The 27,847-nt window shown below is 40.9% G+C and overlaps 2 pseudogenes; one reads left to right on the plus strand and one right to left on the minus strand.

The window, feature by feature from the left end:
• The first annotated feature begins 4,619 nt into the window (after positions 1-4,619).
• LOC123387579 lies at positions 4,620-6,418 on the plus strand (annotated as a pseudogene).
• Positions 6,419-20,430: 14,012 nt separating this feature from the next.
• On the minus strand, positions 20,431-27,483 carry LOC101680088 (annotated as a pseudogene).
• Positions 27,484-27,847: the final 364 nt, after the last annotated feature.

A 27,847-nucleotide genomic window follows, 5' to 3' on the forward strand; every position in this document is an offset into this window, starting at 1 on the left:
AAGGGCTTAATACATACTGGCCCCTCCAGTGTGCCAGCCTCCTACTTTTTTTTTTTTTTTTCTTTAAGCCTGGTCTATACAGACACCAGGGCTACTCTGGAAAGAGCAACCAAAAACTTGTGCTCCTTCTCTTCGATATCAGCCACAGCAACTTCTTTCAAGATATGTCTCCAAAGGCAAAGGAAACAAAAGCGAAGATGAACTTTTGGGGGACTACATCAAAATCAAAAGCTTCTGCACAGCAAAGGAAACAGTCAAGAAAACAAAGAGCAAACCCACGGAATGGGAGAAGATATTTGCAAATGACAGTACAGACAAAAGGTTGATATCCAGGATCTATAATGAACTCCTCAAACTGAACACACACAAAACAGACAATCATATCAGAAAATGGGCAGAAGATATGGACAGACACTTCTCTAATAAAGACATACAAATGGCTATCAGACACATGAAAAAATGTTCATCATCACTAGCCATCAGGGAGATTCAAATTAAAACCACATTGAGATACCACCTTACACCAGTTAGAATGGCCAAAATTAGGAAGATAGGAAACAACATGTGTTGGAGGGGATGTGGAGAAAGGGGAACCCTCTTCCACTGTTGGTGGGAATGCAAGTTGGTGCAGCCTCTTTGGAGAACAGTGTGGAGATTCCTCAAGAAATTAAACATAGAACTTCCCTATGACCCTGCCATTGCACTCTTGGGTATTTATCCCAAACATACAGATTAGTGAAAAGAAGGGCCATCTGTACCCTAATGTTTATAGCAGCAATGGCCAAGGTCGCCAAACTGTGGAAAAAACCAAGATGCCCTTCAACGGATGAATGGATAAGGAAGATGTGGTCCACATACCCTATGGAGTATTATGCCTCCACCAGAAAGGACGAATACCCTACTTTTGTAGCAACATGGACGGGACTGGAAGAGATTATGGTGAGTGAAATAAGTCAAGCAGAGAGAGTCAATTATCATATGGTTTCACTTATTTGTGGAGCATAACAAATAGCATGGAGGACATGGGGAGATAGAGAGAAGGGAGTTGAGGGAAATTGGAAGGGGAGGTGAACCACGAGAGACTATGGACTCTGAAAAACAATCTGAGGGTTTTGAAGGGGCAGTGGGTGGGAGGTTGGGGTACCAGGTGTTGGGTATTACAGAGGGCACGGATTGCATGGAGCACTGGGTGTCTTGAAAAAATAATGAATACTGCTTTGCTGAAAATAAATTAAAAAAAAAAAAGATAAAGAAAAGCAAGCTTAGAAAATGTAGAAATAAGGCACCTGGGTGGCTCAGTGGGTTAGGCCACTGCCTTCGGCTCGGGTCATGATCTCAGGGTCCTGGGATTGAGTCCCGCCTCGGGCTCTCTGCTCAGCGGGGAGCCTATTTCCTCCTCTCTCTCTCTCTCTCTCTCTCTGCCTGCCTCTCTGCCTACTTGTGATCTCTCTGTCAAATATATAAATAAAGTCTTAAAAAAAAAAAAAGAAAATGTAGAAATCCTGGAGGAGCTACCAGTCTCCATTAGAAGAGCCAGTTAAGAATAGTGGGTATACCAAAAGGAGAAGAGAAGGAGAAGAGGGACATAGTTGTTATCACAAAAGTGTTGTCTGAGAACTTCCCAATCCTGGGGAAAGAAGTGGACATAGAAGTCTGTGAAGTTAATAGATAACCTTCCTATCTCAATACAAAAATACCATCTCCAAGACACTTTCCAATGACACTGTCAAATGTCAATGATAAAGAAGGAAACTTGAAAGGGTAGAAGAAAGTAACCTAAAACTGAGTCCCCATAAGAGAGAACACCAGCAGATTTCTCAGCAGAAACTCTGCAGTCCAGGAGAGAGTGGAATGACATACTCATAGCATTGAAAAATAAATATTGTCAGTCAAGAAATCTGTATCCAGGATTTATCTTTCAGACATGAAGGAGAAATAAAGACTTCCCCAGACAAAGAACACTTGAGGGAATTCCCCACCACTAGTCCTGCCTCCAAGACATATTGAACAGAACTTTAATACTGTAATGAAGAGAGGAAGGTAAATTAATACTGTAATGAACAGATGAGATGAGACTCTGAGTTAGCTGGCAGACAGAGTCAGAAACTGTAACCTTATTTTAGAATAGGGCACTAAACACTTTATGATAATGGCAATGGTTAACATTATTAAAAATAACTAGAGCTACTACAGTTGGTAACAAACCCATACCAAAAAAAGAGTTTGCGACAGCAAAAATGCAAAAGGGGAGGAGAAAAATGAGAATAGCCATGTAGGCATATGAAGAAAAGTTGCCAACAGCAGGAAAAGCACCATTTAATCTATGAGACAGTTTATACAAACCTCATGATAAGACAAAACAATATCTAGAGCAGAGAGAACATTGAAAAAGGGCAAACTGAGGGAATCATCATGGAAAACCAGCAACTGACAAAAGTAGACAGAAACACAAAGAAGAAGAAATAATAAAGATACAAAACAACCAGAAAAGAAAAGATAAAATGACAATAGCATCAATAATCACTTAAACGTAAATGGATGACTTTACCAATCAAATGACAGAGAGTGCCTTGATAAATTAAAAACATAGGCCCAAGTTTGTGACGCTTTCAGAAGGCTCATTTTAGCTGTAAGGACAAATGTAGGTTTATAGTGTAGGAATGGATGTGGATAACCCAAGCAAATAGTACCAAAAAGAAAGCAGGTGCAACCGTATGTACATTCAGACAAGATAGACTTCAAGCCAGAAAGAAGATATAACAATTGTAAATACATGTGCCCTCAACACCTGAGCACTGAAATACATTAAACAAATACAGATCATAAGGGAGAAATAGACAATGATCCAGTAATAAGGACCCCAGTACTCCATGGTCCACAATGGATGGATCATCTAGATACAGAATTGGCAAGGAAACAGAATGTAACCACACTTCAAAAAAAAAAATGACAGACATTTACAGAACATTCTGTTCACCTGCAGAGGAATGCATATTCTTCTCATGTGTACCTTGAATGTTCTCCAGGATAGACCCCTGATGGAACACAGAAATCTTAACAAAATTAAGAAGATTGAAATCATATCAGCCAACTTCTTTGACTACATTGGTATGAAAGTAAAAATGAACAAGAGGAAACTGAGTAGACCTAAAATATGTGGGAAAGAGGTGACAACATTTTAAACAACTGAGGCCAGACACCTGAGGCCAGATTCTTGGACTAGTCTTGAAAGCATATGCAGAACTACATTGTATTAGTTGCAATATTACCTTAGCTGCATGTCACGTTTTATTCCCTACTAAGGATGTTTTTGCATGTCTTAACCTCATGCATGATCAGTCATTTACTTTGCTTTTTACCCCCTACTCCCAGTTTACCCACTGATTATAGAAACCTAATGGGGAGTGGAAAGAAACATTTGTCTCAAAATTATCTGACATACCTGATCTTTCCATGTCCCTAATGGGGTGCCTTATTTTCCAGAAGAATATACAGCTCCAGATTCTTTCAAGGCCCACTCTCTCAAGGTTTCCAGGAACACCTCATTGCCCTCCTTCACCTACCTACATTCACCTCCTTCCCCAAACAAGTAGTGGCTGTCCATTTTTTCCACCAGAGGGCAATGCAGCTTCGGGAATGATAGCCAGCCTTCTCACTAGGCTTTTCTTGTGATAAGGAAGCTTGCTTTGCCTCAAAACCCATGTCTCAGACATTGGCTTACTGGGCACTGGGTGCTCAACTAGTCTGAGTTTGGTAACACAATCAATAGGTCAAAGAGGAAATCAAAAGGGAAATAAAATAATGGTCTCAAAACAAGTGAAAATGAAAATACATTATATCAAATTTTGTGGGTTGCAGTAAAAGCAGTTCTGAGAGGAAGTTTAGAGCAACAAAACATTCTTACAAAGATGTCAATTTGCCTTTACACTTCAGTGAACTAAAAAAAGAGGGACAAATTAAGCCCAAAGTTAACAAAAGGAAAGAGATAATAAAAAATCAGATCAGAATTAAATGAAATAGAGGCCAGAAAAACAATCAAAAGGATCAATGAAACTACAAGGTGGTTCTAGAAGATGATGAACACAAGCTGGCAAAAAGTTAGCTAGTCTAAGAAAAAAAGAGACATAGACTGTACAGTGACTAATATAATATAATAAAAAAAGAAGAAATAAAAGAGGGTTATTACAACGGGTAGCACAGGAATATGTAGAAACATGAAAGACTATGAATAATTGCATACCAACCAATTATATATCTAAAGGAAATGAGTCCATTCCTAGAAACACACAACTGACCAAGACTGACTTAGGAAGATGTAGACAACCTGCACAGATCAGTCTAGTCATCTGAGAGGCACAGGTGGAGGCTGAAGGGCAGGAAGACAGGCTTGTAGGGGAGGCACAGACACCAGAGAGCCTGGGGTTGAGGAACACATGGGCCTACAGGCCCCCACATTGTGACTGACATACACAAGGAGCTCTCTTTATGGCCATTTATCTGATAACCAGATAAGCTCTGACCTGGCTGAGTTCCAAGAGCCCCCTCAACTAGCCTCTGTTTTCATTGTGGAGAACTGGGCACCAGGAGCTTTGGAAAAGTTACAGTGAGATTCCAGAAAAATGGCGACCTCTCTCCACTGTTATCCCTGCCAGAAAGACAGCTCTCCCTGTGGACCTGCCTATTTGTCTCTTCCCCCAGAGCCCAGCTGGTGGAGGATGTGCCCTGGGACAATGTCGCTGCTGCAAAGGGGCAGGTCTTTCTACTACCATCTGACTGAATAGGACAAGTAGGGACTCTGCCTTCACACCAGTGTGAGGAACCCCAGCCCTCAGGACACTTATCCAGGCCCTGCCCCTCCTAGCATCCTGCACAGCCACCAGGGAGCTTTTCTGAATGGCAATGTGCACTCCAAAGTCCCTGCTATTGAAGAGAACTTGTTAGAGGACAAAAATTTGTTGAAGTCATGCCATGCTTGGAAGCTGTCCTGATGTTCTTCCTGATCTTAGTCCTGTGAAATCCCTGCAATGAACACCTTTCTGATGTTAATCAGAGCAAAATGTGCTTCCTGACCAGCCTGCCAATGTGCATGTCCTTCCACCAGCCATGAACACGGGAAGCTCCCTACCTGATCTCACCAACCTGCACTTTCCCCTGGCACTTCCCACCCCCCAGGGCCATGAGGAGACAGCCTATCCCAGCCTGAGTGAGGCTATCAGTACCTCCAAATTAAGACACAGCATGATCCACCTCAGGATCAGTGGGAGCCAGTGCCCGGACCAAGTTTGGGCTATGATGAGGCAGGACTTTACTCCCTGCTCAGCTACCCATCCTGTGGTCTTCTCTGGGCAATCCCAACCCCTGGGCCTCCTGGAGCAGTCCCTAACCCAGTGTTCAAGGCTCTGATAGCCACCCCTCACTGTCAGCCTCCTCCCTGGGCCACCCCTCATTCAGTGCTCTGGCTCTCTCATCCTCTAATTCCTCCCCCTCTGCTTCATCTCCTGTGCTGGGTACCCCCCTTACCCAACTTCTTCCCCTGGAATCCCTTCCTGCCACCACCATGTTCCCCTCAGCCTCCTGAGATTGCCCAAGGACTCAGCTGACACCCAAGATCAACTGCCCAATTTGTGACAACAATGCCACATGCCTTGTCCTCCATCACTCAGGGTGTCCCCCTGGATACCAGCAAACTGTCCACTGACCAGAGGCTTCCTCCATACCCATACAGCCCCCCAAATTTGGTTCTGCCCACCCAGCCACCTACACCAAAGTCTCTATAACATCCCGTGATGTCCTCTCCGGCCTGCTTAAAGGAACCTTCAGGTGGGCAGCCCCTGGGTAGCCCACCACACTGTGGGACACTATACCCACCCAGCTCAATGGGCGTGAGCAAGAATTTCACCATCATCCAGTGAGGGACTTCAGCCTGGGGAACCTGTTTCCTCACAGCGTGCTCTTTGATGATTGCTGCTAGGACTTGTTCGCCCCCTGGCATGCACACACTCTGTCTCAGCAGCAAGAACGGTTTAGCATGGAATCCCATCAACCATCCTGATATTGGATCCCCCAGCTTTTTTGAGGGGCCTTTATTTTTAGGAAACAAGGGGCCAATTAGTGGCCTACAGGACCCACATGCCCTCAACCACCAGAACTTGACCCTCTGTTCCTGCCATGGCTCAGGGCCCAAAAGCATCCTCCCAGGAGGGTCCTCCCCAGGTTATTGTAAGGAGATTGTGGCAACTCTGACTGGAGTGCCTGGCTTTGAGGGGTTATCAACCTAGCTGGGGTCGGGTTGGGGCTGGAGGAGTTGTTGCACATGACAACACTGGGCCTGGAATGGTTCCACATGCTGAGTGACCCCGATGGCTTGCTGTGTGATCCTGCTGTGGAGGACTCATTTCAAAGTCAGCATCTGCAGTGAGGAGCCTTCTCAACCTCCCTCTTCTTAGCACTGCCCCATCACTGTTCCTTTTCTCCCTTCCCCTGGGCAAGGAGAGACTCTACTCTGCCCACAGAGCCTCTGTCTAACCTGAATGAGGGATCCCAAGAATGAGGAAAAGTCAGGGGTTTGTCCTGGTGGCCCCTGAATTCTGCATAAGGGTTGGGTCCAGTGAAGCTCAAGGGGGGGCCTAACACTTATAACCTGTAACTCAAGAGATGGAGTAAGCAATCAAGAAACTCCCAAAAGAAAATCTCATGGTCACTAGTCTCATGGCTTCACTAGTGAATTCTATGAACATGCAGTGGAAAACTAATACCAATACTCCTCAAAGTCTTCCAGAATGTTAAGGAAGAGGCAACAATTTTGAATTCATTCTACAAAGGCTGTATCATTTTGATAGCAAACCAGATAAGGACACCACCACCACAAGAAAAAAAAGCAATAAACCAGTATCCTTGATGAATACAGATGGGAAAACTCTCAAAAAATGTTATCAAACTGAGTTCACACATTAAACAAATTAGGCAGCATGGCTAAATGGGATTTATCTGTGGGATGCAAGGGTAGTTGAACCTACAAAGATCAATAAGTGTAATTCAATACACCAAGAAAAGGAAAGATAAAAATCACATGATCATCTCAAAAGTTGCCCAAGGAAATTAGACAAAATATACCATTCTTTTATGATAAAAACTCTTAATAGATTGGCTATAGAAGGAGCATACCTCTACATAATAAAGGCCACCTACAGGAACCCCACAGCAAACATCCTACTCAATGAAGAAAAATTGAAAGCATTTCCTCTAAGAACAGGAACATAACAAGGAAGGACACTCCCCACCTCTATTCAATATAGTAGTGGAAGTCCTAGCTAGAGCAATTAGGCAAGAGAAAGAAACAAAAGCCTTCCACATCAGGAAGGAAGATGTGAAAATATCACTCTTTGCAAATATCATCTTACATACAGAAAAGTCTGGAGTCAATAAAAAAAATCTGTTGAAAGTAATCAATGATTCAATAAAGTGACATAATACAAATTGACTTACAAAAATCAGTGGCATCCTTGTATGCTAACGGTCAAGCATCAGAAAATGAAAACAGCATCAAAAGCAACAAAATAGGAACAGAAGAAACCAGGGAAGTAAGAACTGGTACAATGAAAACTACAAGACTTTTCTGAAAGAAGTTGAAGACACAAACAAATGGAAACACAGTCCATGTTTATGATTCGAAGAATTAATACTGTTGAAATGACCATATTACACAAAGCCATTACAGAGTCAATGTGACCTCAATCAAAATACCAAAGGAGTTTCTTATAGAAATAGAAGAAATCATTCTGAAATTTGTGTGGAAACATAGGAGATTCCAAATAGCCAAAGGAATCCTGCAAAAAGAGAGCAAAGCTGGAAGTAGCACATTTCCTCCTTTCAAACCATACCCCAAAGGCATAGTAACAGAATACAACATGGTAATGGCACAAAAAGCAACATGTGCACCAATAGAACAGAATAGAGAGCCCAGAATTAAATCCCAACAATGTGGCCAACCAATAATAGGTAAGGAAGTCAGGAACACTCAATGAAAAGGATAGTCCCTTCAAGAAATGGTGCTGGGAACACTGGAGAAACACAAGCAGATCAATAAACTCTTTGGATCATCTACTCCTTTCAGAATATGTTTTTAATATGCAGCTAATAAATATGTACAGACATGATACAGATTATAAAAAGAAATTCAAACATGTTAAGAAAGTTAAGTTCAAAGCTTTTATAATAGAAGTTCCCTTTTTTTAAAAAAATAAGTCAAGCAGAGAGAGTCAATTATCATATGGTTTCACTTATTTGTGGAGAATAACAAATAGCATGGAAGACATGGGGAGTTAGAGAGGAGAAGGGAGTTAGGGGAAATTGGAAGGGGAGGTGAACCATGAGAGACTATGGACTCTGAAAAACAATCTGAGGGGTTTGTAGTGGCGGGGGGTGTGAGGTTGGGGGAACCAGGTGGTGGGTAAATAGAGGGCACGGATTGCATGGAGCCCTGGGTGTGGTGCAAAAATAATGAATACCGTTATGCTGAAAATAAATGAAAAATAAAAAATAAAATAAAAAATAAAATTTATATATCTATTTATTTTTTTAAATAAACATATAATGTATTTTTATCCCCGGGGGTACAGGTCTGTGAATCGCCAGGTTTACACACTTTACAGCACTCATCGTAGCACATGCCCTCCCCAATGTCCATAAGCACACCCCTGTCTACCAACACCCCTCCCCCCAGCATCCCTCAGTTTGTTTTGTGAGATTAAGAGTCACTTATGGTTTGTCTCCCTCCTAATCCCATCTTGTTTCATTTATTCTTCCCCTACCCCCTTAACCTCCCATGTTGCATCTCAGCTTCCTCATATCACGGAGATCATATGATTGTTGTCTTACTCCCACTTATTTCGCTAAGCATGATACCCTCTAGTTCCATCCATATCATCGCAAATGGCAAGATTTCGTTTCTTTTGATGGCTGCATAGTATTCCATTGTGTATATATACCACTTCTTCTTTATCCATGCCTTTATCTGTGGCACTTTAGGCGTGCCTTCTTTATCCATTCATCTGTTGATGGGCATCTAGGTTCTTGTCATAGTTTGGCTATTGTAGACATTGCTGCTATAAACATTTGGGTGCACGTGCCCCTTCTGATCACTACGTTTGTATCTTTAGGGTAAATACCCAGTAGTGCAATTGCTGGGTCATAGGGTAGCTCTATTTTCAACATTTTGAGGAACATCCATGCTGTTTTCCAGAGCGGTTGTACCAGCTAGTATTCCTACAAACAATGTAGAAGGGTTCCCCTTTCTCCACATCCTCACCAGCATCTGTCATTTCCTGACTTGTTAATTTTAGCCATTCTGACTGGTGTGAGGTGATATCTCATTGTGGTTTTGATTTGTATTTCCCTGATGCCGAGTGATGTGGAGAACCTTTTCATGTGTCTTTTGGCCATCTGGATGTCTTCTTTGCAGAAATGTCTGTTCATGTCTTCTGCCCATTTCTTGATTGGATTATTTGTTCTTTGGGTGTTGAGTTTGCTAAGTTCTTTATAGATTTTGGACACTAGTCCTTTATCTGATATGTCATTTGCAAATGTCTTCTCCCATCCTGTCATTTGTCTTTTGGTTTTGTTAACTGTTTCCTTTGCTGTGTGAAAGCTTTTAAACTTGATGAATTCCCAATAGTTCATTTTTGCCCTTACTTCCCTTGCCTTTGGTGATGTTTCTAGGAAGAATTCTCTGAAGCGAAGGTGGAAGAGGTTGCTGCCTATGTTCTCCTCAAGGATTTTGATGGATTCCTTTCTCACATTGAATCCTTCATCCATTTTGAGTCTATTTTCATGTGTGGTGTAAGGAAATGGTCCAATTTTTTTTTTTTTTCTGCATGAGGCCATCCAATTTTCCCAACACCATTTATTGAAGAGGCTGTCTTTTTTCCATTGGACATTCTTTCCTGCTTTGTCGAAGATTAGTTGACCATAGAGTTGAGGGTCTATTTCTGGGCTCTCTATTCTGTTCCATTGATCTATTTGTCTGTTTTTGTGCCAGTACCATGCTGTCTTGATGATGACAGCTATGTAATAGAGCTTGAAGTCTGGAATTGTAATGCAACCAATTTGGCTTTCTTTTTCAATATTCCTTTGGCTATTCAAGGTCTTTTCTGGTTCCATATAAATTTTAGGATTATTTGTTCCATTTCGTTGAAAAAAAAGGGGGGGAGGGATTTTGATAGAGATTGCATTAAATGTGTAGATTGCTTTAGGTAGCATAGACATTTTCACAATATTTGTTCATCCAATCGAGGAGCATGGAACATTTTTCCATTTCTTTGTGTCTTCCTCAATTTCTTTCATGAGTACTTTATATTTGTCTGAGTATAGATTCTTAACCTCTTTAGTTAGGTTTGTTCCTAGGTATCTTATAGTTTTGGGTGCAACTGTAAATGGGATTGATTCCTTAATTTCTCTTTCTTCTGTCTTCTTGTTGTTGAGAAATGCACTGATTTCTGTGCATTGATTTTATATCCTGACACTTTACTAAATTCCTATACAAGTTCTGGCAGTTTCGAAGTGGAGTCTTTTGGGTTTTCCACATATAGTGTCATATCATCTGCGAAGAATGATAGTTTGACTTCCTCTTTGCCCATTTTGATGCCTTTAATTTCCTTTTCTTGTCTGATTGCTGAGGCTAGGACTTCTAGTACAATGTTGAATAGCAGTGGTGATACTGGACATCCCTGCCATCTTCCTGACCTTAGCGGAAAAGCTTTCAGTTTTTCTCCATTGAGAATGATATTTCTGGTGGGTTTTTCATAAATGGCTTTGATAATATTGGGTTATGTGCCCTCTATCCCTACACTTTGATAAGTTTTGATCAGGAAGGGATTCTATACTTTGTCAAATGCTTTTTCAACATCTATGGAGAGGATCACATGGTTCCTGTTCTTTTTTTCTTTTTCTTCTTTTTTAATTTTTAATTTATTTTCAGCATAACAGTATTCAATGTTTTTGCACTACTCCCAGTGCTCCATGCAATCCATGCCCTCTCCAATACCCACACCTGGTTCCCCCAAACTCACACCCCCCACCCCTTCAAAACCCTCAGATTGTTTTTCAGAGTCCATAGTCTCTCATGTTTCACCTCCCCTTCCAATTTCCCCCAACTCCCTTCTCTCTAACTCCCCTTGTCCTCTATGCTATTTGTTATGCTCCACAAATAAGTGAAACCATATGATAATTGGCTCTCTCTGCTTGACTTATTTCACTCAGCATAATCTCTTCCAGTCCCGTCCATGTTGCTACAAAAGTTGGGTGTTCATCCTTTCTGATGGAGGCATAATACTCCATAGTGTATATGGACCACATCTTCTTTATCCATTTGTCCGTTAAAGGGCATCTTGGTTCTTTCCACTGTTTGGCGAGCGTGGCCATTGTTCCTATAAACATTGGGGTACAGATGGCCCTTCATTTCACTACATCAGTATCGTTGGGGTAAATACCTAGTAGTGCAATGGCAGGATCATAGGGAAGCTCTATTTTTATTTTTTATTTTATATATATATATATATTCTTGAATTTATTTTCAGCATAACAGTATTCATTTTCTTTTCACCACACCCAGTGCTCCCTGCAATCTGTGACCCTATAACACCCAACACCTGGTACCCCAACCTCCCACCTCCCTTCACTTCAAACCCCTCAGATTGTTTTTCAGAGTCCATAGTCTCTCATGTTTCACCTCCCTTTCCAATTTCCCTCAACTCCCTTCTCCTTGCTAACTCCCCATGTCCTCCATGCTATTTGTTAGGCTCCACAAATAAGTGAAACCATATGATAATTGACTTTCTCTGCTTGACATTTCACTCACCATAATCTCTTCCAGTCCCATCCATGTTGCTACAAAAGTTGGGTATTCGTCCTTTCTGATGGAGGCATAATACTCCATAGTGTATATGGACCACATCTTCCTTATCCATTCGTCCGTTGAAGGGCATCTTGGTTCTTTCCATAGTTTTGTGACCGTGGCCATTGCTGCTATAAACATTGGGGTACAGATGGCCCTTCTTTTCACTACATCTGTATCTTTGGGGTAAATACCCAGGAGTGCAATGGCAGAGTCATAAAGAAGCTCTATTTTTAATTTATTGAGGAATCTCCACACTGTTCTCCAAAGAGGCTGCACCATCTTGCATTCCCACCAACAGTGGAAGAGGGTTCCCCTTTCTCCACATCCCCTCCAACACATGTTGTTTCCTGTCTTGCTAATTTTGGCCATTCTAACTGGTGTAAGGTGATATCTCAATGTGGTTTTAATTTGAATCTCCCTGATGGCTAGTGATGATGAACATTTTTTCATGTGTCTGATAGCCATTTGTAAGTCTTCATTTTAGAAGTGTCTGTTCAGATCTTCTGCCCATTTTTTGATATGATTGTCTGCTTTGTGTGTGTTCAGTTTGAGGAATTCATTATAGATCCTGGATATCAACCTTTTGTCTGTACTGTCATTTGCAAATATCTTCTCCCATCCCGTGGGTTGCCTCTTTGTTTTTTTGACTGTTTCCTTTGCTGTGCAGAAGCTTTTGATTTTGACGAAGTCCCAAAAGTCAATTTCGCTTTTGTTTCCTTTGTCTTTGGAGACATATTTTGAAAGAAGTTGCTGTGGCTGATATCGAAGAGATTATTGCCTATGTTCTCTTCTAGGATTCTGATGGATTCCTGTCTCACGTTGAGGTCTTTTATCCATTTTGAGTTTATCTTTGTGTATAGTGTAAGAGAATGGTCGAGTTTTATTCTTCTACATATAGCTGTCCAGTTTTACCTGAACCATTTATTAAAGAGACTGTCTTTTTTCCACTGTATATTTTTTCCTGTTTTGTCAAAGATTAATTGACCGTAGAGTTGAGGGTCCATATCTGGGCTCTCTACTCTGTTCCACTGGTCTATGTCTCTGTTTTTATGCCAGTACCATGCTGTCTTGGTGATCACAGTTTTGTAATAAAGCTTGAAATCAGGTAACGAGATGGTCCCCATTTTATTTTTGTTTTCAACATTTCCTTAGCGATTTGGGGTCTCTTCTGATTCCATACAAATTTTTGGATTATTTGCTACAGCTCTTTGAGGAATACCGGTGGAATTTTTATCAGAGTGGTGCTAAAAGAATGCCTTTTTTTTTTTTTTGGACTGAGATTGCATTAACTCTGTAAATGGCTTTGGGTAATATCATCATTTTAACAATACAATTTCTTTCAACCCAAAACATGAGCTGTCTGTCCAAATTGCTTGTGGCTTCATCTTCTTTTCTCAAAGTGTTGTGGTTTTAATTGTACAGATCTTTGAGCCCCTTGGTTACATATATTTCTAGGGATGGTATTTTGATGCTGTTATGAGTAGAATAGTTTTCTCTATTTCTTTTTCTCATGCTCCATCATTAGTGTAAATGAATGTCATGTATTTGTGTAAGTTTATTTTGTAACATTTCACTTTATCAAATCTCTGATTATAATAGAATTCGATTGACTTCTTAAGTTCTTCTATACTCAAAATGGCATCATGTGCAAATAGTGACAATTTTACTTCTTCCTTCTTGATGTGGATGTTTTTTATTTCTCTCTCCTGCCTAATTGTTCTAGCTAGGACTTCCACTACTATACTGAATAAGGGTGAGTAGCCTTCTCTGTTATGTTCCTGTTCTTTGAGGAAAGGTTTTCACTTTTTCTTCATTGAGTACAATGTTAGCTGTAGATTTCTCATAATGGTCTTTATTATGATGAGATACAGTCTTTTTAATTTTATTTAAATCCAATTAATATATAATGTGTTATTTCTTGGTTTCAGAGGTAGAGGTCAGTGATTCATCAGTCTTACATAATATCCAGTGCTCATTACATCACCTGCCCTCACTCTCTATACCCAATCCATCAAGAGTTTTTATCATGAAAGAATGGTGTATTTTGTCAAATTTCTTTAGGCAACTATTGGGAGGACCATGTGATTTTTATCCCTCATCTTATTGGTGTATTGAATTATACTTGCAGATTTTATATGTTGAATTATCTTTGCATCCCATTGATAAATCCCATCTGGTCATAGTGTATGGTCCTTTTAATGTGTTTCAACTTGGTTTGCTAACATCTATAGTCATCAAACGTATTGATTTAAAGTATCATTATCTTGTTTGCTATCAAGGTAATACTCATTTTGTGGAATGGTTTAGAAACATTGCCTCTTCCTCAATATTTTGGAAGAGATTGGGCAATTTGTTTGATGCTGAAGGAGGTACCACAAAGCATTTTAAGCAGCAGAACACAAAATCAGAACATTTAGAGGTCTGCTACAGTGACTGGGACTGTCCCTGGCTTAAAGACGCTCAGGTCAAGGACGCTGGGAAATCCCAGGTAGGACAGTTTGGCCTCAGGATCCCTGGGGTTACAAGAACAGGGGTGCCTGAGTGCAGCAGAGTTCCCAGGCATCACACTAGAGAAAATGACTGAAAATAACAAGTCTAGGCACTGGCTTTCTGCTCAGTTTTGTCATAAATTACAAACTGCTACATGGTCCTACTATTGCTCTCTGGGCAGGGGCCCAGCAAAGGCAGAAGTGTGCCAAGATGCACCTCCTTCCCCTGAGAGGAATAGCACAGGTATGCACCACAGGAGCCTGTAAAGTTTGAGACTTAAAACAGGATTTCATGCCTGAGATAAAAATGTTCAGTCATAGGGTGGGTAAACACAAAGTTTGTAAGGAATCCAGTTTGACAAAAGTGATTGACTACTCATCCGTGAGGGCTCACTGAAGAGTGGGGGAGGGTGCAAACTTTCAACTTCAGGTATAGATTGGGGCACCGTCATATTCATCTCCCACCTGGTGCTGAAAGCCTTCAAGGAGCACATACTGCAATCTGGAGCCACCGGCACTGAGCCCAACCCCCTGGAAAGGGAGGGGAAATTCGTCCCCCCAGAAGTTCACTAAGAATCAGCACAAGAAGCTTCTCCCCCAGAAGACCAGCAGGAACTTCCAGTTAAGACCAAGGTTATGGATCATAGAGAACTCCAAAACTTCAGCCTGGGCTAAAACAGTTCATAGCATCTGCGAGTATTTGATGACAATGAAGATAATGATGATGATGATGATGATGATGATGTAGTCTTGGGGATTTATTTATCCATTCTCTTGTTTTATCAGTTCTTTTTAAATTCTTCACTTCTTTTTTTAAAGTGGACTCTTTTTAAAATTTTTTTTATTTTTTATAAACATATAATATATTTTTATCCCCAGGGGTACAGGTCTGTGAATCGCCAGGTTTACACACTTCACAGCACTCACCATGGCACATACCCTCCCCAATGTCCATAACCCCACCCCTGTTCTCTCAACCCCCTCCCCCCAGTAACCCTCAGTTTCTTTTGAGAGATTAAGAGTCACTTATGGTTTGTCTCCCTCCCAATCCCATCTTGTTTCATTTATTCTTCTCCTACCCCCTTAACGCCCCATGTTGCATCTCCGCTTCCTCATATCAGGGAGATCATATGATAGTTGTCTTTCTCCGATTGACTTATTTCGCTAAGCATGATACCTTCTAGTTCCATCCACGTCGTCGCAAATGGCAAGATTTCATTTCTTTTGATGGCTGCATAGTATTCCATTGTGTATATATACCACATCTTCTTGATCCATTCATCTGTTGATGGACATCTAGGTTCTTTCCATAGTTTGGCTATTGTATACATTGCTGCTCGCTCTTTTTTTTTTTTTTTAGGTTTTATGTATTTATTTGAAAAGAGATCACAAGCAGGCAGAGAGGCAGGCAGAGAGAGAGGAGGAAGCAGGCTCCCTGCTGAGAAGAGAGAATTGTGCCCTCCACAATACCCACCACCAGGCTCACCCAACCTCCCAACCCCCTCCCCTCCCCTCCAAAACCCTCAGTTAGTTCCTCAGAGTCCACAGTCTCTCATGGCTCATTTCCCCCTCTAATTTCCCCCAACTCGCTTCTCCTCTCAATCTCCCCATGTCCTCCGTGTAATTCTTTATGCTCCACAAATAAGCAAAACCATATGATAATTCACTCTCTCTGCTTGACTTATTGCTATTTTTGTCTTTTCTCTGTCTTTCATCTATTTTCCCCTGGACATAATGACTAGACAGAGAAATTCACCCAAAAGAAAGATCAGGAGACAGTAATCACTGCCAGGGATTGAATCAATATGAATACAAGTAAATTGTCAGAACTGGAATCAACACAACAATTATAAAGGTAATAGCATAGAAGACAGTAGAGAATCTCTTACTGGGGAAATAAAACAACAAAAATATAATCAGGCTGAAATTTAAAAAGCTATTACTGAGATTCAGTCTCAAGAGAGATGTATCAACTACCAAAACTGAAACTGGAAGAAAAAGAAAACTTAACAGACCCATAACCAGCAAGGAAATTGAAGCAGTAATAAAAAATCTAGCAATAAACAAGAGTTCAGTCCAGATGCACCCAGAATTCTATCAAACATTTAAAGAAGAATCAATACTTATTCTTCTGAAGCTTTTTAAAAAAATAGAAATGGAAGGAAATTTTCCAAAATCATTCTAGAAAGCCAGCATTACCTTGATCCCAAAACCATACAAAGAGCCCACCACAAAAGACAATTACAGACAAATATCCCTGATGAATGTGATGCAAAAATTCTCACCAAGATACTAGCCAACAAGATCCAACAGTACATTAAAAGGACTATTCACCATGACCAAGTGGGATTTATTCCTGGGTTACAAGAGTAGTCCAACACCTGCAAATTAATCAATGTAATACACTACATTAATAAAACTAAGGGCAGGAAATGATATGATTTTCTCAATAGATGCAGAAATAGTATTTGACAATATACAGCATCTTTGCCTGATTAAAATTCTCTCACAGTGGTGTGATAGAGGGAACATACCTCAATATCATAAAAGCGATCTATGAAAAATCAACAACAAATATCATTCTCAGTGGATAAAAACTGAGAGCTTTTCCCTTGGGAATACAACAGGGATGTCCCTTCTCACCACTGCCATTCAACATAGTACTGGAAATCGTAGCCTCAGCAATCTGACAAGAAAAACACAAAATAATTAAAATAAATAAATAAATAAATCCATAGGTTTTTTTTTTTTAAGTTTTAAAGTTAAAAGATAAATAAATAAAAGGCATACAAATTGGCAAAGAAGTCAAACTCTCGTTCTTCACAGATGACATGATCCCCTCTGTGGAAAACCCAAAGAACTCCACTCCAAAATCATGACAACTCATACAGCAAATCAGCAAAATGGGAGGATATAAAATCATGGCACAGAAGTCAGTTGCATTACTACACATTAACAATGAGAAATAAGAAAAAGAAATCAAGGAATCAATCCATTAACAATTGCACCAAAACCCAAAAATCATTTTACCTAAGTAGCCTAACCAAAGTGGTAAATAATATGTACTCTGAAATTGATAGAGCTCTCATGAAAGAAATTGAGACTGACACCAAGAAATGGAAAAATATTCCATGTTCATGGATTGGAAGAACAAATATTGGTTTTTACCTTGTCTTTTTTAAAATCTTTTTTACAATTTTATTTATTTAATTGAGAGAGAGAGAGAGAGAGCACAAGCAGTGAAAGTGGCAGGCAGAGGAAGAAGAAGGCTCCCCATTGAGCAAGGAGCCTGATGTGGGACTCAATCTCAGGACCCTGGTATCATGACCTGAGTCAAAGGGAGATGCTTAACTGACTGAGCCACCCAGGCATGACAGAACAAATATTGTTGATATGTCTATCCTACCCAAAGCAATCTACATATTCCATGTAATCCTTATTAAAAACACCATCAACATTTTTCACAGCACTGGAACAAATAATGCTAAAATTTGTACAGAACCAGAAAAGAACCCGAATAGCCAAATGAATGTTTAAAAAGAAAACCAAAGCTGGTGGCATCCATCATAACTTCATACTTCAAGCTGTATTGCAAAGCTGTCATCATCTAGACCGCATGGTATCGGCACAAAAACAGACACATAGACCAATGGAACAGAATAGAGAACCCAGAAATGGACCCTCAACTCTCTGGCCGACTAATCTTTGACAAAGCAGGAAGGAATATCCAATGGAAAAAAGATAGTCTCTTCACTAAATGGTGCAGTGAAAATTGAACAGCCACATTGGGAGAATGAAACTGGACCATTTTCTTACACCATACACAAAAATAAACTCAAAACGGGTAAAGTGCTAAATGTAAGACAGGATTTCATAAAAATCCTAGAGGAGAACACAAGTAGGATCTTCTTTATACTCAGCCATAGTAACAACCTGCTAGACATGTCTTCAAAGACAAGGGAAACAAAAGCAAAAATAAACTATTGAGATGTCATCAAGACAAAAAGTTTCTGCACAGCAAAGGAAAAGGTTGAGAAAACTAAAAGACAGCATACAGAATGGGAGAAAATATTTGCAAATGTCTTACCAGATATAAGGATAGTATCTAAATCAATGCTCAGAAATCAGTTGCATTTCTTTACACCTGCAACAAGACAGAAGAAAGAGAAATTAAGGAATCAATCCCATTTATAATTTCACCCAAAACCATATGATACCTAAGAATAAACCTAACCAAACAGGCAAGGAATATATACTCAGAAAACTATAAAGTACTCTTGAAAGAAATTGAGGAAAACACAAAGAAATGGAAAAATGTTCCATGCTCATGGATTGGAAGAACAAATATTGTGAAATGTCTGTGCTAACTAAAGCAGATATAAGGCTAGTATCCAAAGTCCATAAAGAACTATCAAACTCAACACCCAAAAATTAAAAATCCAGTCAAGAAATGGGCAAGAGACATGGACAGACATTTCTGCAAAGAAGACATACAAATGGCCAACAGACATGTGAAAAATTGCTCCACATCCTTTGGCATTGGGGAAATACACATCAAAACCACAATGAGACACCACCTCACACCAGCAAGAATGGATCCCATTAATAACTCAGGAAACAACAGATGTCGGTGAGAATGCAGAGAAGGGGGAAATCTCTTAAACTGTTGGTGGCAATGCAAATTAGTACAGCCATGCTGGAAAACAGCATGGAGGTTCCACAAAAAGTTAAAAATATAGCTACCCTACCCTACCCAGAAGTTGTACTACTAGGTATTTCTCCAAACGTTACAAACATGGTGATCTGAAAGGGAACACGTACGCCAATGTTTACAAAAGTGGTGTCCACAATAACCAAACTATGAAAAGATCCCAGATGTCCATCAGCAGATGAATGGATAAAGAAGAGGTGGTTGTAGATAAAAGAATAGAATATTACTCAGCCATTAAAAGAATGAAATCTTGCTATTTGCAGTGATGTGGATGGAACTAGTGGGTTTATGCTAAGTGAAATAAGTCAGAGAAAAACAAATAACATACGATTTCAATTATATGTGTAATTTAAGAATCAAAACAGATGAACGTAGGGAAAGGAAGGAAAAACAAAATAAGACAAAATCAGAGAGGGAGACAAACCATAAGGCTCTCTTAACTATAGGAAACAAACCCTGTTGCTGGATGCAAGGTGTGTGGGGATATGGGGTAAGTGGGTGTTGGACATTAAGGTGGGCACTTGATGTAATGAGCACTGGGTGTCACTTGCAACTGATGAGTCACTAACCTCTACCTCTGAAACTAATAATACACTACATGTGTATTAACTGATTTTTTTGTTTGTTTTGTTTTTTTAAATTTATTTTTTATTTATTTTCAGCATAACAGTATTCATTATTTTTGCACCACACCTAGTGCTCCATGCAATCCGTGCCCTCTATAATACCCACCACCTGGTACCCCAACCTCCCACCCTCTGCCCCTTCACAACCCTCAGATTATTTTTCAGAGTCCATAGTCTCTCACGCTTGACCTCCCCTTCCAATTTCCCCCAACTCCCTTCTCCTCCCAAACTCCCCATGTCCTCCTTGCTATTTGTTATGCTCCACAAATAAGTGAAACCGTATGATAATTGACTCTCTCTGGTTGACTTATTTCACTCAGCAGAATCTCTTCCAGTCCCATTAACTGATTTTATATAAAAATAAAACTATTGTTCTTATTAAAAATAAATAAAAATAAATAGCTATAAATGTTTGTTAGAATTCACTAGTGAAGTGATTTGACTATGAGGTTTTATGTTTGTTTGTTACTGACTCAAATCTTGAATTACAAGTAAAAAGTGCATTAGGCCCTCCATTGAGCTCCCCGGGCCCACCCCTTGTGTGGAATAGGTGCCACCTGGACAAACCCCTTGCATTTTCTCATTCTTGGGATCCCTTGTTCATGTTAGAAAGAGGATCTGGAGGCAGAGTGGAGTCTCTACTGTCCAGGGGAAAGGGAGAAAAGGGACAGTGATGGGACATGTCCAAGAAGAATGATACTGAGAAACCCCTCACTGCAGCTACTCACTGCAGAATAAATCCTACACAGCAGGATCACAGAGCAGGGCACAAGGTTAGCTCAGCATGTGGAGCCCATCCAGTCCCAGTTGTTCCATGCCCAGCTCCTCCTCTAACCCCAAATAAGCCACAGCCAGGCTGTGGACACCTCAGGTCAGGCACTCTAGCCAACTCTGCCACAATCTCCTTAGAGAAACCTAGGGAGGACTCTCCTGGGAGGATCATGTTGGGTCCTGAGCCATGGCAGGAATAGTGGGACAAGTTCTGGTGGTTGAGAGCATGGGAGTCCTTGAGGCCATTCACTAATCCCTCACCTCATAAAAGCCCAGGCCCTTAGGAAAACATGGAAGATCCTGCACAAGGCTAATTGCTGGGCTCTCCCTGCTGAACTGATCCAGCTGCAGGGTCCAAGTTGTGCATGCCAGGAAGAGTTTGAGTCAGAGCAGCAGTCATCAGAGAGCATTCTATATGGAAACAGTACCCAGGCTGAAGTCACTCATTGGCCGGTGGTAAGATTGTTCCTTATACCCATGGAGCTGTATGGGTAGTGTCCCATAGTGCCATGGTCTGCTCAGGGGTTGCTCACTAGAAAGCTGCATTGATCAGGCTTGGAAGACTTCCCTAGCTGAGGTAGAAGCTTCAGGGTGGGTGGCTGGGTGGTCAGAACCATACTCAGGGGCCAAATGGGTATAGAGGCAGCCATTGGTCAGTGGGTAGTTTGCAGGTATCTAGGGAGCATCCTGAGTGAAAGAGGATGATGTAGGTTACATTATTGGCAAAAACTGTTTGGGCAGCTACTGTTGGGACTTTCTCGTGTCAGGTGGGTCCATGAGCAAACTGAAGGGGCTGAGGGGCACATGATGGTGGGGGTAGGTCCCAGTTGTAGAACCGGGGTAAGAGGAGGAACCCAGCATAGGAGATGAAGAAGTGGAGGAGGAATTGACGGAGGAGACAGCTAATCCACTGAATGAGAGGGAGGAGTCAGACAGTGATCAATAGTTGTAGGAGCTTGGACCTATGGTGGGAGACTGGTCAAGAAAGTCTAGAGGTCAGGATTGCTGGCAAAGTGTTTCAGGATGAGTCGCTGATCAGGGAATAAAGTCATGAATCATCATAGCCCAGGCTCAGACCCAGACACTGCCCCCCACTGATGCCAAGGGGTAATCATGTTATGGTTCAAATTGGAGGTACCATTGCCCCACTCAGGCTGGGATAGGCCATCTCCTCAGGGTCCTGTCAGGTGGAAAGTGCCAGGGGAAAGTGTGGTTGGTGAGATCACGTAGAAGAGCCTCTTGTGGTCATGGCAGGTGGAAGGACAGGCACACTGGCAAGCTGGTCAGGAGATGGAAAGATGTTAATTCCATGAAGTTCCAGGGGGTCAAGATGGCAGAGAAGTAGGAGACCATGTTTCAATAGGTCCAAAGAATTGAGCTAAATATCTACCAGAACACTGTGAACACCCATGAAATCAGCCTGAGATGTAAGATTATACACTTCTGGATCTCTACGGGGGCAGAAGAGCATCAGTGGAGAGGTCAGTGGATTGGTAATGCTGGGAGTGATATCGGAGGATAAACAGAAGGGGAGGGAGCCACCAGAAGCAATGTATTAGAAAGTAATACCCCAATATGAAAGTGCCCTGTGCTTGGGGACCAGCTTTTACCTGGAGTCTGGTTAAAAGCACTCAAAAAGAACAAAGGGTCTTAAGGAGCAATTGGTGGAATTGGGCAGCCACAGGAATGGACATAAAGTCACAGCCAGTACCCACTCATGTCGGAGAGAGCCCGGCAGGGGCCCCAGTTGGTGGTCCCTGAGCCTGCTGCTTTCCTCTGCTTGCACCACTGCACAGACTGGGCACACCCTCATCACGCCTGACAGAGTTTGGCTCAGGCTCCTGCCATAGGTCCCTGGACCCACACCCTTCTGCGACCTGCACTGCTGCTAGGTGTAAGTGCACTCACTGTGGGCATGGACCCCGGACAGCAGTCTCAGCCACAGGAGCTACCAGGATTGGGCTTGCCCAGACCAATATCGGTTGTGGCTCTAGTGGCACAAGGATGCAGAGACAATCGGGGGCCTCAGGCAACCACAGAGACGATGGCTGGGGGGTGAGTACCACCTGTGGGAGGTTGTGCTGTTCAGCGGAGTTTGCAGAAGGGGAGCCTGTGTGTTTTGGACCACACATTGGGGAGCAGACTAAGGCTTCTCTCTGAAGCCAAGGACTAGGTGCAGACTGTTTATTTGCACTAACCCTCTGAAAAGCTACAAAAAAAAAAACCCGGAAGAACAAAAACCTCCAGAGAACCAAAGCCTGAAAAACTGTTTTCCACAGCCCAGCCCATGCAAGACTGACTGAAAAACAAGGAGGCAGGTCCCTTCCCCAGAAGACAAGCCCAAAGAATAAGAGAACAATAACCACAGGGTCTCCATTAAACTATAAAACCACAACATCAGGGGAAAAAGAAAACAATATATTAAGCCTCTGGTATTGTCACAAACCTGTACATTTCATAGATACAACTTTTTTTTTTAATTCATTCTCCTGCCACGTTGCTGAATTGCTATATGAGTTAAATTTGTTCTCACGATTCTTCTTCTTTTATTTTTTTAATCTACTTACCATTACAACTAGATGTTTAATACAGCATACTACATAATAACTTGAACTTTTTTCAAACATACACCCATGTTTCTTTTTCTTTTTCTTTATAGGTAAAGAGAGAGAGAGATACATGATAGATATAGATATAAGCATCAAGGTAATCCTTTTTCCCTGTTCAATACCACCCATATATATATACACCAGTTTTAATTTCCCTATATCTCTGGAAGGTTGAATCCTTTAACAAACATCACAAGATACACCCAGGAAATACTGAAATAACCTTCCTCACCTACATCAAAGCTTTATAAACACCTTCCCATTTATTCTTCTGTCACTGCTTCTGTGTATTTTTTTTTTGTACTATATAAATCTTATTCTTTGCCTTCATTTTGGCTGTATTTTCCCTTTTTTTTTTTCTTTCTTGTCTTTTACTTTTATCGGTCTTTTTGTCTGTTTTTCTTTATGTATTTTATAAATCCAGGAAATTCACAGGACTGAGGTCAGGAGGAGCATGAAGATAGATTCCTAGCATCCTATGGCTTCAGCAAATGTTTGTCTCTAGCAAGTTCTCCTCCTAGCAGGAACTTTTGAGTCCACTTCACCATTCAGAAAACCTCCACAGTGGCTGGGCATGTGCAGGGAGGCTTTGGGTCTGGATAAGTGTCCTAAGGGCTGGTTTTGTCACACTGGTGTGAAGGGCAGAGTGCAGGATTCCTGTTCAGTGCAGATGGTAGTCAAAACAATCAATCCTTCTGTGTATGGAAATTGCCCCAGGGCACCATTCTCCACCAGCTGCACTCCAGGGGAAGTGACAAATAGGCAGGACCACAGAGACAGCAATCATTGTGTTGGGCATAGCGGGAAGTGGGAACACCATTCTTTGGGGTTCTTGCTGCACCTGTTCCACAGCCCTGGTGTCCAGAGCTCCAGGATGAATATGGAGGCAAGTGGAGGGGGCTCTGGAACTCAGCCAGGCCAAAGCCAATCTCATTATCACTGGGCAGAAAACCACCATAACCAGAGATCCTTGTGTATGCCTGTCACAATTTGGGGACATGTAGGCCCCCACATGTCATAACCCGAGGCTCTCTGTCATCTCCACCTACCTCAGCAAGCCTGTCTTCCTGCCCGTCAGCTTCCACCTGCACCTTACAGATGGTGGAACCGGTCTGTTCTGATTTTGTACATCTTCCTAATTCAGTCTTGGTTGGTGCATGTTTCTAGAAATGTGCCCATTTCCTCTAGGTATGAAGTTATTGGTATTTAATTGTTCATAGTCTCCTATGATTCTATATATTTCTGACTCTTCAATTGTAATAACTCCCTTTTATTTCTAATTTTATTCAAATCTTACTTTTTTCTTAGACTAAGTAAAAGTTTGCCATTTTCTTCATCGTTTAGAAGAACAACCTTAGATTTCATTAATCCTTCCTGTTATTTTTCTGGTCTCTATTTCTTTTACTTCCACTCTGATGATGATGATGATATTTCCTTCCTTTTGTTGACTTGGGTTTAATTTGCTCCACTTTTTCTAGTTACTTGAGTTGTAAAGTTAAATATTTTCTTTGAGATCTTTCTAATTTTTATTGCTATAAACATCCTCTCAGAACTGCTTTTGCTAAAAGCCATAGAATTTGGTATGTTGCATTTTAATTTTCACTTCCTAGAGATAATTATTTATTTCACTTTTATTTATTTATATTTTATTATCTTATGTTAGTCACAATACCATACATTATTAGTTTTTGAGGTGGTGTTCAAAGACTCATTAATTCCATATAACACCCTGTGCTTGATCCAACATGTGCCTCCTTAATTTAATACCTATCACCTAACTACCTCTTTGACATATTGGTTGTTTCCCCAATATCACATTATTCAAGCACCCAATGCCCAGTAAATCAATGTCTGAAACACTGGCTTTGAAGCCAAGAAAGTTTCTTTATCACAAGGACAGCCCAATGAGAAGGCTTGGGATCCTTCCCGAAGTTGCCTTGCCCCTGTGGAGCCGAGGGACAGCTTCTATATGTTTGGAGAAGGAGGTGAATATATGAGAGGTGTGTGAGGTGTTTCTAAAAACCTTGGGAACGTGGGTCTTGAAACATCTGGAGCTCTCTGTTCTTCCAGAAAATGAGGCACCTTCAGGACTTGGTGTGATTAGGTATGTCACATAGTTTCCAGACAAATGTTTCCATCTGGTTCCCATTCAGTTTCTATAATCAGTAAGAGAATGGGAGCAGAGGTAAAAAAAAAAAAAAGTTAATGATTGATCATGTGTAAGGTTGAGAGGTACATAAAACATAATTAAGGACAGAATAAAACACAATGTGAAGCTAAAGTGATAATGCAACTAATGCAACTATAGTTCTACATATGCTTACAAAACAAGTCCAGAAACCGTGGGTCCACGCTCAGCTGTTTAGAATTATTTTCCACATATTTTTAGTCTACTCACTTTCCTTTTGTTCATTCCTTTTTTTTTTAAAACATATTAATTTAATTTTATTTTTTTCAGTGTTCCAAGATTCATTGTTTATGCACCACACCCTGGGTTCTATGCGATATGTGCCCTCCTTAATACCACCACCAAACTCACCCAACCTCCCACACCCCTCCCCTCTGAAATCCTCAGATTGTTTCTCAGAGTCCACAGTCTCTCGTGTTTTGCCTCCTCCTCTGATTTCCCCCAATTCACTTTTCCATTCCTTCTCCTAATGTCCTCCCTGTCATTATTTATGCTCCACAGGTAAGTGAAACCATATGATAATTGACTTTCTCTGCCTGACTTATTTCACTCAGCATAATTCCAGTCCCATCTATGTTGATACAAAAGATGGGTATTCATCCTTTCTGATGGAGTCGTAATATTTCATTTTATATTTGGACCATATCTTCTTTATTCATTCTTCTGTTGAAGGACATTTTGGCTCCTTCCACAGGTTGGTGATTGTGGTCATTGCTGCTATGAACATTGGGGTACAGGTGGCCCTTCTTTTCACTACATCTATATCTTTGGGGTAAATATCCAGTAATGCAATTGCAGGGTTATAGGGTACCACTATTTTTAATTTTTTGAGGAATCTCCACACTGTTTTCCAAAGTGGCTGCATTGACTTGCATTCTCACCAACAGTGTAAGAGGATTCCCCTTTCTCTACATCCTCTCCAACACTTAATGTTTCCTATCTTGTTAATTTTTACCATTCTAACTGGTATAAGGTGGGGGTATCTCAATGGGTTTTTTTTTTTTAAGTTTTCATTTATTTATTTGACAGAGAGAGAGAGAGAGAGAGAGATAACAAGTAGGCAGAGAGGCAGGTGGAGACATAAGGGGAAGCAGGTTCCCTGCTGAGCAGAGAGCCAGATGAGGAACTGGATTCCAGGACCTTAGGATCATGACCTGAGCAGAAGGCAGAGGCTTTAACCCACTGAGCCACGAGGCGCCCCATCTCAATGTGATTTTGATTTCAATTTCCCTGATGGCTAATGATGGAACAGAGTAGAGAGTCCATATATGAGCCCTCAATCTATAGTCAAATAATCTTCAACAAGGCAGGATAAAATATCCAGTGGAAAAAATACAGTCTCTTCAATAAATAGTGCTAGGAAAATTGGACAGCTATTCTCGCACACCATACACAAAGATAATCTTGAAATGGACAAAAGACCTCAACATGGGGCAGGAAGCTGTCAAAATCCTAGAGAAGAACATAGGCAGTAACCTCTTTGACATTGGCCAGAGGAACTTCTTTCAAGACATGTCTCCAAAGTCAAAGGAAACAAAAGTGAAAATGAACTTTTGGCATTTCATCAAGGTAAAAAGCTTCTGCAAAACAAAGGGAACAGTCAACAAAACAAAGCAGCCACCCACAGAATGGGAGAAGATATTCACAAATGATATTACAGACAAAGGGTTGATATCCTCTTGTTCATTTCTACCTTCATACCATCGTGGTAAAAGAAGTTGGTTAATATGATTTCAATCTTCTTAAATTTGCTACAATTTCTGTGCTCCATCATATGATCTAACATGGAGAATATTTCATGTGTGTGTAAGAGGAGTATACATCTGTTGTTGGACAGAATGTTCTGTAAATATGTCTTTTGTTCTAAAAGGTGGTTTCATTCCAATGTTTCCTTGTTGGTTTTCTGTTTGTTTGTTTGTTTTGTTGTTGTTTGTCTGGACAATCCATCCATTGTTGACAGTGGGGTGTTGAGGTCCCATATTATTTCTTCTGCTATGTCTGGTTGTTTCCCCTCTGGTGCACTATACTGACCATGGCTAACAGTATTATTCCACATGACAAAAGTGAAATTGTTATGGGATCCAGCACCAGTATCAACAAGTAGGGCAAATACAGGGCATATTTGAATCCAAAAGGCAATAAGTTGATAATGGGCACAGTCTGTACCTTTAGTTCCTCAGCTTCCACATGCACCATTTACCCACATTGGAAGTTTCATATAACAACACAACAAAACCACATTTTCACCCATCTACAAAGCTACCACTACAAATGAAGAAGTTCTCTCTTTCTACAAAATGAAACACACATTGAATCCAACACTGTTATATTATTTATTCCTCAAGTTCAGCCAAAATCCCTTTGACTATTCTGTTACATAGAGACAATATTTTAAGTATCACCAACAGCAACCTGAATAAAATCACATTCCTAATAAGAAGAGACAGGAAGAAAGTAGATAATAAAGACAAATAACACATCTACATGATAAGAAGGAGAAAATATGCAATGCTTCTACAGTTCTTTTTTTGTTATTGGTCACATGCAGGAACTGGTATCT

This window comes from Mustela putorius, unplaced genomic scaffold, assembly GCF_011764305.1.
Source record: "Mustela putorius furo isolate JIRA1106 unplaced genomic scaffold, ASM1176430v1.1 tig00003856_pilon_pilon_pilon, whole genome shotgun sequence".
NCBI classification, from domain to species: domain Eukaryota; kingdom Metazoa; phylum Chordata; class Mammalia; order Carnivora; family Mustelidae; genus Mustela; species Mustela putorius.